At 38.0% G+C, this 19,016-nt stretch overlaps 1 long non-coding RNA gene across 1 annotated transcript in view; it reads left to right on the top strand.

Moving 5' to 3' along the window:
* LOC140639472 (uncharacterized) overlaps positions 1-18,416 on the top strand; it is a 47,347-nt gene extending 28,931 nt beyond the window's left edge. The window contains exon 3 of the long non-coding RNA XR_012036187.1: positions 18,201-18,416. This is a non-coding gene — a long non-coding RNA (uncharacterized lncRNA). The remainder of the gene's footprint in view (positions 1-18,200) is intronic.
* Positions 18,417-19,016: the final 600 nt, after the last annotated feature.

The following is a 19,016-nucleotide window of genomic DNA, read 5'->3' on the forward strand; positions in this document are numbered from 1 at the left end:
GAAATATAAATAGCTGTGAAGAGAACAAGAAATGGCACTTTTATAGAAATCAAAAAAGCATATCACTGAGCTTATTAGGGGTACAGTAACAATGTGTTAGATCACGGGACTACTGGAAAATGAGCTTGTCAAATTGGCATGTGATTTTTTTTTATTGCTTTAATAAATCTCACTTGAAATCCACCTATTTCAATGAGGCCTGACTTATATGAAATAAGAATGCTTAAAATTTATAATGAATTTTATTAACTGCTTTTATATGCATTGTTTTATTTTGCTCTCATACAGCATCCCCTCCTCTCATGATATACAGATTTGTTAAGTCATACCACTATTAAAATTCTTCTTTTGCTCCTCATTCTCTAGAGGTAAAGTCTAGAGTCCTTCACCTAATATACAAAACCATTCATAAGGGACGCCCAGGTGGTTCAGTGGTTGAGCATCTGCCTTCGGCTCAAGGCATGATCCCGGAGTCCAGGGATTGAGTCCCACATCAGGTTCCCTGCGGGGAGTCTGCTTCTCCCTCTGCAGATGTCTCTGCCTCCCTCTGTGTCGTTCATGAATAAATAAAATCTTTAAAAAAATTCATGAGTAGTACATGGCTGCCTTCACCACTCTCTTCTTTCCATCTATACACTCATTACTTTGTGGTAGGCATTGGAACTACTTATTTCCTGCACTTGCCACTTTTCAGACATCTGTGTATGCTCTAGGTTAGAGTTTCTCAATTTTGGCTCTACTGACATTTAGGATCAGATAACTTTTCTTGTGGATTTGCTGTGCATTGCAAGATGGAAATTAGCATTTCTGGCTTCTTCCCACTAGAGGCCACCAGCAATCCCATAGGGTGTGACAGGTAACAATGTCTCCAGACATTACAAAATGCCTCTTGGGGGGCAAAATCATGCCCCCTTGGGAAACACTGCTCTAGATATTTTTTTCATTCTGTTTTCTCAGTCTGGAAAATGCTAATCTGATTTCTATAATTGACTGACCCCAACGTGTTCACTAGAAGTTGCCTCCACTGGTGGCTGTTACTTTGGAAAACAGTATGGAGGTACCTCAGAAAATTTCAAACAGAACTACCATAAAATCCAGCAATCCCACTTTTGGGTTTATGTCCAAAGTAAATGAAAAGAAGTTTTTGAATTATTTACAATAGCCAAAATAATGTAAATATCCATCAACAGATGAATGGATAAAGAAAATATGGTATATATTCATGAAAGAATATTATTCAGCTGTGAGAAAGAAGTAAATCTTGCCTTCTGTGACAACACAGATAAACTTGAAGGTGTTATGCTAAGTGAAATAAGCCAGACAGAGAAAAACTGCATTGTGTCACTTATATGAGAAATAAAATAAACAAGAGAAGGAAGGAAGGAAGGAAGGAAGGAAGGAAGGAAGGAAGGAAGGGAGGGAGGGAGGAAGGGAGGAAGGAAGGAAGGAAGGAAGGAAGGAAGGAAGGAAGGAAGGAAGGAAGGAGGGAAGGAGTCAAATTCAGAAATGGAGACTAAAACAAGTAGTTTCCAGGCGCTGGGGGAGGTGGTGGTAGGAATAGAGAGAGTTAAGTATTAAAAAATAAAGTTACAAATTTTTAACTGGAACATGACTAAACCTGAAGATCTAATGTAAAACATGGTGACTATAGTTGATGACAATGGATTATATAATTAAAAACAAACAAGAGAATACATTATCTCTCTTGGAAAGCTTCTCTCTATTCCCTCCACACTGACTAAGATGCCTTCCTTGGTTCTTGCCTCTGTCTGAGCCCTAAGCACAATACTCAGAAGGATTACTTCCATCTTAATTTCATACACATTAGCTATTTGAAGATTTTACTCAGTCTATACTTTTTCTCCCTTAACTCTAAAATGGGAGTGATAATATGAAATAATTCACAGTATCTGGCACATATTCAATACTCAATATATGTCAATTAACATTACTACCATTGTGACTTTATTACTTGTTTGAGTGAGATGATGGTGAATTCTAGTTCAGTAGATGTTGTAATATGAATTGACAAATTCAAAGTTGATATATTATAGAGATAAATCTAAATAATAACATAATTATTTATTACCATTTCATATTTCTATAGCAACATGCTCACCTTGGAGAAAATCTTTGCTTAATTAAAGGATGATACATATAATTTTGGATATAAATATATAGTCCATGATCCACACCGCTGCTAAACTCAGCCAAAAAGAGAAAATACTCTACTGGAACATGCATTTTCTTTCTCTATTCATCAACCAATATTGTGAGAAGGGCTCAATATGAACTTCTTGAGAGCAAAATATTTACAGAAAGCAGCAAAAAGAAAATATATGTCAAAACAAACATTTAAAATATCCATAAATTGGTGCCCCGTGTTAACACACTAACTAGACCAGTAAAAATACGTGCGTGGAACAGCAAAACTGGGTAAACATTCACATAGATGAATTGCTAAAAAAAATATGAAGACTTCATAAAATATATGCTGCTTTAAATACAGGAGAAAGATACAGAATAACTTGTCTTTGTTGAGAATTCAATACCCAGTGACCCTTAAGATAAGTATCCTGTGATTTACTTTGAAATGCACACACACACACACAAAGTTGGATCAATGGAGAGAAGGAGGGGTTAGTGGTTAGTGGATAGTGGTTGGATGGTGCAGTTGACAGAATAATGTCAAGCAGTGAATGTTACATTACATGGCAATGAGGTTTTTGCAGATGTCATTAATTTAAGGATCTTAAAATAGGAAGATGATCCTGGGTTATCCTGGGTTCAATATTATTACAAGGGTCCTTAAAAGATGGAAGAATGAAGCAGAAGGTCAGAGAAAGAGATGTGGCAAGGGAAACAGGGATCAGAGTCAGAAAAAAGATTCAAAGATGCCTTGCTTCTGAACTTTCAGGTGGCAGAGAGGTGCCAGGGCCAAAGAATACAGTGGCCCCTAGCAACTAGAAAAGTCAAGGGAACGGGTTTTTCCTTGGTGTCTCCAGAAAATCATATAGTGAAAAAAAAAAAAAAAAAAAAAAAGAAAATCATATAGTGAGAACCCAGTTCTGCAAACATCCTCATTCCTAGCTGCAGGAAAACTGTTTTAGCTTTCTGACATCCAGCTTTGTCAGATAAAAAATTTGTGTTGTCTAAACACAACCTGTAGTGTTTTATTAAATGTTAAGTGTCAAATACAGGTTATGGGTATAAAGGTCTGGACTCTATACTTCCATTTTAGCTGCGTATTTGAAAATGTTTATTAAAATGTCTGGAAAAAATAAATAAACAAAGGGTTGCACCACAAAAGAAAGAAAAACTGATAGTACATGGTGGAAAACCACTCTTAAATACTGGATTGATCAACAACAATTGATGAAAAAATTGTTTTGGATATAAATTTCTTTTTTTAATATTTTTTTAATTTTTATTTATTTATGATAGTCACACAGAGAGAGAGAGAGAGAGAGAGGCAGAGACACAGGCAGAGGGAGAAGCAGGCCCCATGCAGGGAGCCCGACGTGGGATTCGATCCCGGGTCTCCAGGATCGCGCCCTGGGCCAAAGGCAGGCGCCAAACTGCTGTGCCACCCAGGGATCCCGGATATAAATTTCTATATCGGTTACTCATTTTATTATAGTAATCAGCATTTCCTTCTTGAGTTCTTTTCCCTTATTGATATAGAAAAAGTAACAATCACATTTCAGATTGTTAGCATTCAATAAGTACTAACAGAATATAGTGCAATCGAATATACACTTCAACTGGAATTAAATTGTATGTTTGCTGAGTTGAGATGCCCAAATCTGCAAAGTTAATGAAGTTACCATAAGTAGCATAATGTGGATGTGATTCTTTCAGCTGCCAAACATGAGTAAATGCTCCGCATCACTTGCCATCAGGGAAATACAAATCAAAACCACAATGAGATACCACCTCACACCAGTGAGAATGGGGAAAATTAACAGGGCAGGAAACAACAAATGTTGGAGAGGATGTGAAGAAAGGGAAACCCTCTTGCACTGTTGGTGGGAATGTGAACTGGTGCAGCCACTCTGGAAAACTGTGTGGAGGTTCCTCAAAGAGTTAACAATAGATCGGCCCTACGACCCAGCAATTGCACTGCTGGGGATTTACCCCAAAATACAGATGCAGTGAAAAACCAAGACACCTGCACCCCGATTTTTATATCAGCAATGTCCACGATAGCCAAACTGGAAGGAGCCTCGGTGTCCGTCGACAGATGAATGGATAAAGAAGATGTGATCTATGTATACAATGGAATATTACTCAGCCATTAGAAATGACGAACACCCACCATTTGCTTCAACGTGGATGGAACTGGGGGGTATTATGCTGAGTGAAGCAAGTCAGAGAAGGGCAATCATTATATGGTTTCAATCATATGGGCAATATAAGAAATAGTGAAAGGGAAGATAGGAGAAAGGAGGAAAAATGAGTGGGAAAAATTAGAGAGGGTGACAGAACCTGAGAGACCCATAACTCTGGGAAATGAACAAGGGGTAGTAGAAGGGGAGGTGGGAGGGGGGATGGGGTGACTGGGTGACGGGCACTGAGGGGGGCACTTGATGGGATGAGCACTGGGTGTTATGCTATATGTTGGCAAATCGAACTCCAATAAAAAATTTTAAAAATAAAAAGAAATTATGAATTGTTACTTATTTATCGCCTTCTGAAAGGTTCTCATTACTGGTACAATATATGACTCATCACTGTTGAAAATGGAGCAGAGTAGACATTGTTACTTTTTGTCATCTTGGGGATTAGGGACACTCACCAAAATAGATTAGTTTAATTCATTTTTTTAAATATGCATTAGCATATTTTCCAGGCCAATTAGCCCAGTAAATTTTTTTGTATTCTTGAAATAAAAGCTGCATAAAATCTTTGCCCTAGTTTCTACTTGTAAAAAAAAAAAGAAAGAAAGAAAGAAATGTTGATATGCCTCTGTAGCAGATACTTACAATATCCTGCTTCTATTCCCCTGACATAGTGATCTGACTTCCAACTGCCCAAATCTATGCTTTTCCTGCCCTAGGGCTTCCTTTGGCCACCAGAGCCAGCTCTGCTCAGGGCAGGGCTGACTGGAAAGGGCTGGGAATTACAGCCCCCAGAATAAGTCATTACTCAGTGGCAGAGAGTTGGTGGAAAACAGTCTAGCTTCCTATTTCTCAGGTGGAATAGTTCTGCAGCACAGTTGACTCTGATTCTCCATTGGGATTAAGCTCCAGTTGTCTGTAGTGGTAATGCCCTTGATAACACTTCATTAATTGGCTCCGTCCCATCATTTCCCCTACACTCTACTGGTAATTTCTTGGACTTACTTCTCAAAAAAAAAAAAAAAAAAAATCCTGCTTTGAGAGCATTCAAATGAAAAAGTTTCCCAGCCTCAGAAAGGAAATAACAATAGAGCATATTTAAAAAATAAATTCTAGAAAGCTTTGTAATATACTGATACATTCTGAAAGGTTTTCTAATTGCCTAAGAATTTACTTCTGTCCAAACAAAGTATTACACAATACCTAGATCTCTGTCCAATGAAACTGAGTTTTAACGTCATCGTCTTCTTGTTACTACTTAAAATCTGTTATCAGCAAACAAAATCCTTTCAACATCCGTCTTGATTTGGCCACTTAACCACATGGCTTGAGCTAACAAAATCCAGTGGAAGAGTTAACTCTGATGGTCTCTCCATCTGACCTTAGTGATTTCAGATGGCAGTGATAGAACATTGCAGACACATCTTAGACCATGGCAGTGGTCTCCCCCTGTGCATTGTATCCTGGCACCCATGACAAGAATCACTGAGATTGATTCCACAAAGTATTTTTTGCTGCCACACAATTGGGAATATAATGATGTTTCTATGTTTTAGCTGTGTGGCCTGTTTCATATAGATGGGCTGTGAAAATCAGAATAATTGAGTTTCACGGTTCTTTTCAGCTTCTGCATATAGAAAATGAAGAAAAAAGAAAAGTCACACTTTCAAATATGCTTGCTAAAGAGGTTTCAACAGTAGAAGTTAAACCTGAAAAAAATAATTGAAGTTTAACAATGGTGAAAATGAACCCAGAGGTGACTGCTAGACTTGATATCAGTTACTGGGTAACTAAGGGTTGCCAATGGCTGAGGAATGGTCGTATGCTTTATTGGGAGTTAATGTGGACCCTGACATGCTCCATCAGAAAATGCTACAGTAGATAGATACAACAGTTACATAGCTAATTCATAATATCCCAAGAGTAGTCACCATCATGATGTGTAGTAGTCACCAAATGATGTCACCTCATTTACCCACCATATTTCTTTAGGTAGATCTTTGAGTTACTTTCTGGCTTTAAATTCATGACCATTGTGACAATAACTGGAACTGTAGTGAATATTGATCATTTCTGTCTCACCGGACACTCATCTCTTCATCTAGGAAGAGGAACTCAGCTTTCCTTTGGCTACACATAGCCCTTTGTGTGTAGACCCATTGGTGGTGGCAACAACAACAAAAATCCATCTATTCCCCTTCCCTGGTCAAGTTTGTGACTCCAACAAGATAGATGAGATTCTACTGGGAAAACACTGGAACATGGAGACCAGAACTGAGATGAGGATAATTTAAGAATAAAAGTAAAAGTAGGAGAAGCTATTCATCCTGGAAGAAGGGCTTGGATAGTATCCTGACTTGATATTCCTCACCAGTCTTCACTATATAAGGGGCCAGACCAGGCTGGCCCTGCTTTCTATTCATCCTGGTTTTCTTTAATTTCACAAGGTCACCCACACATTCAATAGGTCATCAGGGCCATTTCTGTTGTATGAAAATATTTACTCCTAATCATTTATTTTTCCAATACATCACTCGATGTTTCCTTTTATTGAGTCAGTTACTCAGTTTGAAAAAAATCATTTCTCATTTTATTTTTATTATTCTTCTGTTAGGTACCAATATCCTAATTTCTTTTTAAAGTAAGTATTTACTCTGCCAGGCACTGTGATTAGCCATTTTCATGCATCATTTCCCTTGGTTTTCACAAAACCTATAAGGATGTATAGTTTGGTTTTAAAATCTTTTTCTTAATTTATCTATATTTATTTTCTAGGGAAAGAGAATAATAAAAATGTAGAACATCAACTAATGAAAGAGCTAAAGGCGCATAAGTTGCAAATCATATATATGATATATATATAGGCGCATATATATGTATGTATTTGTTTCAGGGCTTCTGTTATGTTCTAGATACTGCATAAAAAGTATATTTTCAAACATTACTTAAATGATTGTACTTTACCTTACTCTCCAGATAAGTAAACTGAGACTTAAAAATGGCTTTTAAAATATACTTTTTCTAAGCCCCTATATATTACATAAGCAGGAAGTGGCAAAATGGGGATTTGAACCCAGGTCTGGGTGACTACAAAGCCTACCACTGTTCTTTCCAATTTTTGTGAAAGGGCCTTCTGTAGAAGACCGTATTCTCTAGATATTTATTTTCTTTGGATATGACCATGAGACTTATGTTACATTATTTTACTATAGAACTATTTAAACTTAAGGAAAACAGGAAAGAAGAAACTGTTTATAAATTCTCTATGACCTTTAAAGTAGAAACATCTGTTGGGTTACACTGATCTTGAGTGAACACAGACAGATATTTCAGGTGGATGGACTGTAGATTTTATGTGCATTGTCATTTTACTCTTCGGAAAACTCTTGGAGAAAGCTGTGGGGAATAATTTACTGTATTTTTAATAAAAATAAATGCTATAATGTAATAATATAAAATGACAGTCCTTGATTACATTGCCGGGTGAACCTGGTTCCTGAATTTCTGTTAATAGTGATAAATAATCCCAAGGGAAGCCAGTCCAGGTCCTCACCTTTGAGCAGCTTCCAAAAGCTGAGTAATATATGGATTCATTCTGGGGAATCTACTCAGAAACCTTTAGAGTTGGCTTAAAATATTTTAATATACTGTTATGTAAACAAATACAGACATGGATTCAATGTTTTATTTTTTAAGATTGTATTTATTTGTTTACTTATGAGAGACACAGAGAGAGAGAGAGAAAGGCAGAGGCACAGGCAGAGGGAGAAGCAAGCTCTATGCAGGGAGCCCAACATGGGACTCGATCCTGGAGATCCAGGATCACACCCTGAGCTGAAGGCAATGCTAAACTGCTGAGCCACCCAGGCTGCCCCTGGATTCAGTTTTAAATTCCTTATACTTATAGTTTTTATGTAACCAAAAAACAAAGATACATGCAAAAATTAACTACAAACTAAAATACAAACTACTGCACTTCAAATTAATAACATTGATTTAATCCAGGGGAGGATCCTATTTTGCAGAATTCAAATTGCTGTCCATATGAGTATAGTACTAACTGCTGTAATTAGAGGGAATCTTTTTTTAAAGATTTGTCTATTTATTTTTGGGGGCAGGGCAGAGGCAGAGAAACTCAAGCAGACTAAGTGTTGAGCAGCGAGACTGACTCAGGGCTCCATCTCATGACCATGGGACCATGGCCTGAGCTGAAGTCAAGCGTCAGATGCTTAGCCAACTGAGCCACTCAGGTACCCCATAGAGGGACTCTTGAATTTGTTTTGTATTTACTACGCAGCCCTGGGGACAATGCAATTTCCCACCGCTTTTTTCTATTCAAATTCTTGGGCAATTTTAATTCAAATAAGCTGTGAAGTTTTATTTTCAATGAATTTTCAGGATTTTATCATTCTTATAATAACCCTATTATTGAAATTATTTTATTGTTACTGCTTTTAGGCCTCTGAAATTTGACAGAACTATTTGGCAACCAAGAATATCTTAAATAATAAGGGGATTCAGGGTCTTAGTCTGGGTTTTTCCAAAGCCAACCTTGAGACAAAAGCTAATCTATGAATGATTTACTCAGAAATGTGATTTTAGGAAGATAGACTAAGAGTAAATATTTATCCAAAAATATGTTATAGAATTGGCTCCCTCAAGGGAATATTGTTTGCTTGATCCAAAGGAGTTCTAAGAAATCTTCTGGTATGTTTGAGACCATCTAGCACAGGGTTAAAAAGGGAAGTCATTTATCTATTCATTCACCTTCCCAAACCTAGGCATTGTGCATGTGTGATTAGCAAACCCTTCATGGGACACATGTACTCAGTGTCAGAGGATCTTTGGGCAGAAAGTCAGGGGACCTGCTGTGCATTGTGACCGCTCTGTCAGATTACACGTGTGTCAAGCTGCTCAAAGCCTGTGTGAAACTGTCCATGGCAGCAGTAGCTGGGATAAGAAAGGAGGCCAACAAGTCTTGAACCCATGCGCAAGATGGTTTCCCGTTCATTCACTGACATCATAGCTAATTTATACATCTTTATATAATTAAAACAATCAGCAGACATTTAAAATTTGTCACTAGACAACACATGGACACCTTATTGAGAAACATTCTTAGCATATCTCATTCATGTATATTTTACACAATCATTCCAGAAGTTTAACTATAGTTCTAAAGATACCTATGCACCAGTTGCTTGACCGATGTTTTGTCAATGCAGGCTCTCAAAAAAGGCATAGAATTTTCCTAAGTAGCTGATTCTTTTAATTCAATTCAACATATTTTATCAAATCCCTCTTTTGTGTATTCTCCTACACTCTGGGAATTCAAACATGATCAAGCCGCAAACACTAGAGGGTCCCTCAGTCTTTTGGGAAACTGAGAACCTAATTCCCAAATCTTACAGAGTTCTACAGTTGACACATGTTCAAATGTTTTCTACATATAAAGACCATATTTCAGATACACAATTGGCATTCAAAAAACGGATGGCTTAATTTCAAATGTGCAGCAATAACAACAACACAAGTATGTTACTGGAGGGAAAAATAATAGGATTTTCCATAGAATTTCTAGTTGTGGCCCTTGAAATAGTGACAGAATGGAATCATTTCCTTAATCTAATGGCATAGTAAGCCCAAGCATGTCATATAAGGCTAGAGATTGAATGCTGCTCCTGTGCTTAATTCAAGTTAAATTAGATTAGGAGAAATGACACTGTGAGCTTTTACATTCATTCTTAATCCATATTTTCCACATAAAATAACTGATCTTGCAAAAAAAAGAAAAACCTCATTTATTTTTTGCCTTGAAAAATTTTTCTGATATTTGTATTCAAACAAATGTGTCATTCTTTTTAATATTATAAATTCATCCACTGTAAATGAGTCAATAACATTGCTTCTTTATCAAAAAAAGAATGTTTTCTGTCATACTCATGTTGTTTTTGCCAAGGTACAAACAAAGGCATAGACATACATAAACATACACATATGCGCGTGCATATATGTGCATGTTTACATACACATAACTATATATGTGTGTAAGACCATTTTTGCAAGTAGTAATAGCTATTAAGGGCAAAATGCTCTTTTAGGTATAATCATCTTTTATACATAATTTCAAAATAATTCGATGGAACTATCCTGCCGTCTGGCAACATTAAAGACTAAATCAAAAGCCTAATGAAGTGTAAGAATATTGAATAAATTAACTCTGTTTATGTTTTCTTTAATATGGATTTGACAGCCAAGTGCTTTCAAATACAGCCATTTGTTCTCACTATGTTACTTTGTACAAATAATATGGTGTTATTGCTATCACTCCATGTTTTTTGATGGCATTTTTTAATGCATAAAATGATCTTGATCAGAACAAACTTCTATGACATTCCAGTCTTAATACTGGAAGTATGACACACACCAAAATGGAACAATTTCATGATTTCTGAGCTGAGAATGGTCACCCATTGAAATGCAGCTTCTACCACAAATACCAATTCTGGCCACCTCTCTTTCAAGAATCTAAAGGTATTTTTCTTACTATTTTGGGGTACTTTGATTTCTGTGTAGTTTTGTTTCTTTCTGTATTTGCTTAAGTTTAAACAAATAAACAAACAAACAAGCAATTAGCCCTTAAAGCTTCATGTCTTAGTCTGCTTGAGCTGTCAAACAAAACACTATAGACTGGGTTATTTTAACAATAAAAAATTATTTTCTCAGAGTTCTAAGGGCTTACAGGTCCAAGATTCAGATGTAAGCCAATTTGATCCCTAGTGAAATCTCTTTCCTGGCCATGTTCCAGCTGTGTCCTCATATGGCAAAGAAAATGGGCTCTGTTGTCTCTTCCTTCTTTGAAGGGCACCACGCCTATCAGGTTAGGGCCTCACCTTCATGATCTCATCTAATCTCTATCACCTGCTCACAGGCCGGGTCTGCAATGCCAATCAACTTGGGGTTAGGGCTTCTGCATATGAATTTGACAGGGAGAGAGGCACAGTTAGGTCCATAAATCTTTCTTTTATTTCTTTTTTTTTTTTTTCTTTTTGAGACAGACTGCATGTGTGAGGGGTTGGGGAGAGACAGAGGGAGAGGGAGTTAATCTTAAGCAGGCTCCATGCCCAGCACAGAGCCTGACTCGGGGCTCGATCTCACAATGGTGAGATCATGACCTGAGTCAAAATCAAAAGTCAGACGCTTAACTCAATGAGCCACCCAGGTGCCTCAAAGCACTTTATTAAATTTAAACTCTATTTTCTGGGACTCCTGGGTAGCTCAGTGGTTGAGTGTCTGCCTTTGTCTCAGGTCGTGATCCCAGGGTCCTGGGATCAAGTCCCGCACAAGGCTCCCTGCAGAGAGCCTGCTTCTCCCTCTGCCTCTGTCTCTGCCTCTCTCTGTGTGTCTCTCATGAATAAATAAACACAATCTTTTAAAAAATAAAATGAAATTCATTTTCTAATAACTCTGTAATACTTGCCTCCTATATTATTCAATCTATAGTCACATAAGTCTATTTTCCAGAGATCTTTATTTTAGTAACCACTGATAATATTGAGGATGAAGATTTTGGAAACTATCAGGAAGATGCCCTTGAGTAACTACGGTTTATTTGGCACCTCTGGTATGCCAATACTCTGTATCGAATGCCTCATTCAAGCCACAGCACCTCCCCATGACACTTACGTTATTCTGTACATTTTCCAAATAGAGAAAAGTCTTAAGGAGGTTAATGGACTTTTGCATAGTCTGAATCATGATATAATAAATAACTCCTCTCTTAGTGCTCTTTCTTTAATATTTCTGCCGACTCCAGCATGTTTAAAACAAGAAGAGCTCTGGGAACAGTGTTTAGAACTCCCTTTGGGGGAAGGTTGATCTGCTATATTGTTACATTTTTCATCTTCAAGCACATTTTACAAATCATTAGTGCATTTTAAAGATGTAGAAGTATATTATGAAATATAATGGATATTTAATATGAGGGTTTTCGACATCCCTGTTTTGTATCCTTTTAATGAATTAGTATGTAAAAAGAAAGGGTGTTGGGGGGATTAGAATTGACTGAGTCTGCTATGTCTAAGGTTTGAACTTTCTCTCAAGAGGCTTTGGTTCTCCCAAGTCTATGCTTTAGATGGCTCTCCCTGTGATGTGATGAAGTTAAATCATTTTCAACATCAATATGTGCCTTGAGATAAACTGCTTCCCTTTGTTTTGAGGCAGTAGGACATGGCATGTGGATTATTATTTCCTTGGTGAGATTTTTTTTTTCTTTCACTGGAATGTCTCCAATACTTCATCCTTCAGGAAAAGGAAACTTGACAGCTCATTTTCCATCCCTATATTGCCTACTTCCACCCCTAAAAAGAACAGTTGACAACTCACATTTTACAGAGATAGGATATGGAAACATGGAGCCCACACCTCAGTAGGGAGACCAAGCAAAAACTTTCCAGTGTGGGTGGTATTAATCACAAATGATAATTCAAGGTGGGAAATGGGTCAAGACATTTAGGCCCATTTTGGTATAAAATGAGATTAAAATGATAATGGAATCACGTTAGTACCCAAAACAGAAAATAGATGCGAAGTACTCATTTGTAAAAAGCAACTACTTTTCTCATTTTCCAAAACATAAAGTGCTTCCACGCCTCTCCTTCAATGCAATACTGTGATATGCTATGAAATTCCAGTACTGAGTTAAAATAAGATTTTCTAAAATCCTGGATGCATGAGATTCTGTACTTTCTAATGCAAAAGTTAGCTTTGGGTCCTCGAAATGAAGTGACCCTGCCTCTTGGCTCTGGACCACATACCCAGGACAAAATAACAAACAAGCAAACAAACAAAACCAGGAAACCTCTGTTTCTCAACAGCTGTATGAGTCCACTTCAGCTGTTATAACAAAATAATCATAGACTAGCTGGCTTACACAACAGAAATTTATTTTCTCACAGTTAAGAAGATTGGAAGTCTAAGATCAATGCTCACCCAGTTGAGGACTGGTGAAGTTTCTCTCCTTGGTCTGTGGATGGCTGCCGCCTTCCTGTTGTGTTCTCACATGACCTCTTTGTGCACACATGGAAAGAGCACAGCCTGGCAAGATCTTCGGTGCCGGCTGCTTCTCCTGCTTCTTCTTCTTCTTCTTTTAAGATTTCATTTATTCATGAGCGACACAGAGAGAGCAAGGCAGAGACATAGGCCGAGGGAGAACCAGGCTCCATGCTGGGAGCCTGAGGTAGGACTCGACCCGGGACCCCTGGATCACACCGTAGGCCAAAGGCAGACACTTAACCGCTGAGCCATCCAGGCATCCCAGATCTTCAGTGTGTTCTTATAAGGACACCAATCCTCTTGGTTTAGAGCCTGTCCACACACACACACACACACACACACACACACACACCATTTATAATCTCATTTAACCTTTATTACTTCTTTAGAAGCCTCATCTCCAAAATAGTTGCCCTGGAGGATAGGGCTTCAATGTACAAATTGAGGGTGGGGGGGGGGATACAAGCATTCAGTCCATAAGAACAACCAAAGGTAAAATGCACATCTAGTTAACTTAGGAACCATCTCCTGTATCTGTTCTATCCTTTGTTAGCGTTCTGTACTAGATATGTGTGCACAGACACACACACACACACACACACAGTTAATTCATTTTCCCAAAGGTGCTGAGCACAGTTATAAATAATTTCATGATGTGTCTGTAGCCACATGGTGATCTATAGACAAAACTACCTCTGTAATCTTAGCCTCTGTGTGGACACTTTGCAATCCTAAACAGCTGTCTCTGTTTCTGTAACCCCATGGAGGTGTAGACAGCTACATTTGTCCTTTTAAGAAGGAAAGGAAATCATCCTTTTTTCTCCCCCTCAAAAGTGTTTACAGCACAGATGCTTCTAATGAAGAGGTTTGTGTTTACGCTCTGTCTAATGGCAGGCAAATATTTGGTTTGTTCAGGAAACCAAAATATGGCTCAAACCCTGAAGTGTGGGAAGGAATTTAGAATAATGATATCAGGCATCTTTCTACACGAGTGTAGTTGGGTTCTAATCCTGGCTCTGGTTTTCATTAATTGGGGGACATTGTTTTAGGTTTCCTGATTCCTCTTTTGTCCCAGTAGGAGCTATCCTCCACATAGCAGCTGGAGCCTGGCTTTTAAAATGTAACCTTCCCTGAGCATAGCTCTTACCTGCTCAGAGGCCTCATGTATCTTCCCACCATACTATGACCAAAGTCCTTAGCACCGTCCTGGGATCCCAGTAGGATCTGGCTTCTGCTTATCTCAACAGCATCCCTAAGACTCTCAATCTGATTAATTGTGCCACAGCCACGCTGGCTGTCCTGCTATCTCTTGAAAGCATTTCTTCTCACCTCTGTTTTTCCCATCTCTCTCTCTCTCTCTCTCTCTCTCTCTCTCTTATAAATTGCTATTTCCCCAGTGCCTACAATAGTGCCTGGAACCTACAGATATTCAGCTGACTCTGAATAAATGTGGAAATAACACTGTTGCTAATGAAAAGTATCAAAACTGAAGATGCTAGCCTAATTGGTAGTTATTGTCATTATACGTATCCTTTAATTTAAAAGCTTCCTGACTAGCATAGCGGTTACCTTGTCATTTCCAGCTGAAAAAAAAATATTTAAATCATGTTTTTAAATGTGCCTATTATTATTAAGACTCATTAAGTAGAATATAAATGGGAAAATACATAAGGTGAATCTATACTTTTATATACTGTATTTTGGTTATATAAAATTAGATAATATCTCAAGAAAGATTAGATTTTGTTTCAGTGAGGTTCTATATTTATTCCAAGGAGTTCTGCTGAGAACTGGCAGCTGCCATGTAATAAGGGAGAAGTTCAGGTAAGAATTCATCATGGGCAAATCTTTTCGTGTGTTGCTCCCAGAGAAATGGATCAGGATTAGGGGGCAGGACATTTGCACCCCATCATATAGAAGCCATACGCAAAACACTTAGCATTGACATTCAGCTTGGCTGCCATGAGGATTCAGCTAATTGAATTTATCTACAGCCAAGCCTTCCTTTCCCTGGGTAAGAGTGCGGTTCCCTAATCCCCTGGCATTTATAGTTATATTTCTAGGGGTTCTCTAATTCCATAGAATTTCTTCTCCATCTCACTGATACCAGGCTAGCTTTGGATGGAAGACTTATCTTCATTTTCTGAGCACCCTCTGTACCATTTCTTGATTCTCTCTCTGCCTTTGTCCCACCTGCTCTGAGTCTCAGGAAGCTGATCCATGTGGACTGCACCAATGGGCTCCTCCACCTTCTGCTTTCCTTTTGAGTTGGATCATGCCAAGTGACACCAATGGAATATTAAAGGGAGAGAAAGAGGGAAGAGCTTAATATGTTCCTTCATCCCCTCCCTGCAGGTCACTATTCCTGGTGCTCTCCAGACTCCTGGGAAATATATATATTATTATAAATCTCTTTATAAACCCTCCCACACAAATGTATATATAGACATCCTACTGGTTTTGTTTCTTTGCCAAACTCTGACTAATACACTGACCTAACTTCACATCAGAATCATCCAAAAAACTAAAAAAAAATTGCCTCAAAATTTACCTCCAAATTTTCATTTGTGAAAGAAGGGTCCAGGGAGCTACATTATTAAAAAGATCTTCATGTGATTTTCTGCAGGTGATTGTCATAGACCAGAGTAGACCCTGACCAGTTTCTACTCAGTATCTTCCCATTTGGGAAATACTGAGTAGAAAAACAATTACAACTCCCCAGTCCACACAAGCTGAAGTTCTACTCAGCATTCTAGAGGTGTGATCTTATGACAGTTATTTAAATTTTGTACATCAGCATCCTCCTCTAGAAATGATATCAATTATGCTAAAAGCTTTTATATATTGTATTGTTTAATTCATGAAATATGTACCATTTGTTCTAGGGAGAAAAGCATTTCTTGATTCATAGCAAAACATCATGTGATCTAACAAACCGTTGTTGCTTTTTTGCTAGTAATTTTATCATCATTATTATTGAATATAAAGTATTTCTTTTCCATATGTTGATTCATTTAATACTTACTGAGTACTCTTTATATGCCCAGCACTATTCTTGTACTGGGAGCACAATGGTGACCCAGACAGTCACTGTGCCCAGCCCTCATATAACTTATATTCTCATGGGGGAGAAAAATATATACCTAACAAGAAATTCATCTCATCACTTAATGTTAAAGTGTGATAAATGCTGAATAGAAAAAAAAGTAACAAAGTGAAAAGGGTAGAGGTAACAGCAAAATAAGAATTCAGCAGAGACCCAATTGAATCAGGGAATGAGCTACAGAACCTGGTGGGGTGGAAGTCTAGGCTCCCCACTGGTCCTTGTTAGGTCTGGGGTGGGGGGTAGGGCTGCAGGGCTGCAGGGCTGCAGGATCCCCCCCCCCCCACGGTTTTTGGCTTGAGGAGAGAAGTTTTTGTCTAAAATTGCCCACCTTGCTAAGATGCCCCTTTCCTAGTCTTTTGGCTAGAAAGAGTAGACATTGCTCAAAAGAAGTGACATGATGGGCATTTCTTTGTTTGCACCTGCTGTGCTTTGGGATGTTGGCTCTTTCAGAACCAAGCCTGGGATATATGGAGGCCAAAAGAAAACCTTAATCCACACAACTGACTTACTCTGCATGATGGCCAGTTATATTTCCAACTGAAAGCATTTTTGTCTTTCTTAATAATAAAAGGCTAGGTGGTGTTCAAGAAGGTGTCTAGATTGGCCAAAGAAATGGGCTGACTGGAAGCTCTGTCTTCTAGAAGTGACTTTAGAGAATCTTTCCCTGATAACAACCCATGATGGGCCACCTTTTTTTTTTTTCTTTCCAGTTTTTCATCCTACATTTCTTATGACCCACAAAATTTTTGTCTTCAGCTAATTTGAAAGTCATGATTCTAAACTACCAAGCCATCTTACAGTGGGAGTACGTGATTAAGCTATCTATGGCAGGAGCATCACTGTGTTTCATCCCAGACAGTGTATGAGAGGAAAGTCAAGTATTTCTAAATTCTCATGAAGTATGTCATTATGGATTTGCAAGTCATAGGCTGTGTTGTGTCTCCACTAAATTTGTGTGAGGCCCCTATTAATGTTAGATTTTGAAACCAGCATGTGTCCCAGAGCCCATAGTTTACTGGGACACTGTAAAATCTGCATATTGGGGCTGAGATCATCCAGTTTGATGCTTCCCTGTCACCATAATGACAAAAACACACATCAATTAGAAAACCATGGTCTTTAGCAATCTACATCTCGACATCTTCAATGTTACTTCCCATTTTCTGGAGTCTGTTAAATGCAATTTTTTTCACGCTCACCACATTGGCAACTTTGGAGGGTGATTATGTCTCGCTGCTTTGCTTAACACTGTCGGCCAAATTCTTAATAAGAAAATCTGTCACGTCTTGATAAATCATCTTCTTCTACCACACTGGGTTTCACAGAGCAGCTGGACAACACTTCCACAGCTGCTGCTTCCCATTGCAGAATTCAGTGTTGAACGAAATGATTCCTATGGGTAGTATCCTTTGGGTCTCTTTCAGGATGAAAATACCTTCATTATCTTTACCATTAAAGCAATTCCATGTGGAAACTGAGTGAAATCCACAGAAAACACAGCTGGCTTGAGAGCATCAGTAATACTATTTTTATTAGTAGATATTTTTTTCTGATTATGCACATATTGCAGGGAATTGTTTCCAAATTTGGCAAACCTCACAAAAATCTGGCTTGTTGTAAACCTATCTGTTTTGAAGTAAATGAAAGATGTTGTTGCCTTCAGTGTTAAACTTTATTTCTTTTTCTTTTTCTCTATCCAGGTCAACTTAATCGAGACCAATAAGGTGAATACGGTAAAGGGGAAGCACTGAGCGAATCCTGGAGCTGCTTGTTTTCATCCCCATAGTCTCTCTGGGTCCCACTTCTCTTTCTGAGTTGTTTGGTTTTTGATGAAATGTTTTACACATGCAAGGCTTCCCTTGGGGAACTGATGCCCTCAATCCAACCCAATAATAGAATTTTTAAGTGTGGTTTTATATGACTTTTTACCTTAATTGATAACAGGAAAATAGGTGATTTGAAAAAATGAAAATCTCATACAATTTTAAAGTTATTGCCTTTCTAAGGCCATGCCAATATGTTTCTACAACATTGCTTACAGCATGTCCATTTCATCATGTGTTGGAGCACAATTATACTAACTAGCTACATGGCTACTCCATTCGGGTGTAAAATATTGAACTGTCTGTGCTGAGAGAATATTTTTGGACACCTACTCTCTTTCCTTTTTAGTTATTAACACTTTGTTTGATAACATGACAATAATATCATGTCACTATCGTTTTACACAAACACACTAAGCAACACACACATAATTAGGATCGAGTGTACTGATGAACAGAGAAGAGTGCTGTAGAGATAGAATCGTGACTTAACCACTGATTCAAATTAAATACCAGCATCCTGTTGCTCAGAAGTCTTCACTTACCTTACTTGAAGAAAAAAAAACAATTATAAGAAGTCCTGAAATCCTGTATATAATGTTTCAGGTCCTACAAAAAAATCTGTAACCCCCATTATCGTTCTGAGAAAATAGAAAGTTCATGTATAGAGTGGGTAGGCATATAGCTGAGGCT

The sequence above is a fragment of the Canis lupus genome, chromosome 9, assembly GCF_048164855.1.
Source record: "Canis lupus baileyi chromosome 9, mCanLup2.hap1, whole genome shotgun sequence".
NCBI classification, from domain to species: Eukaryota; Metazoa; Chordata; class Mammalia; order Carnivora; family Canidae; genus Canis; species Canis lupus.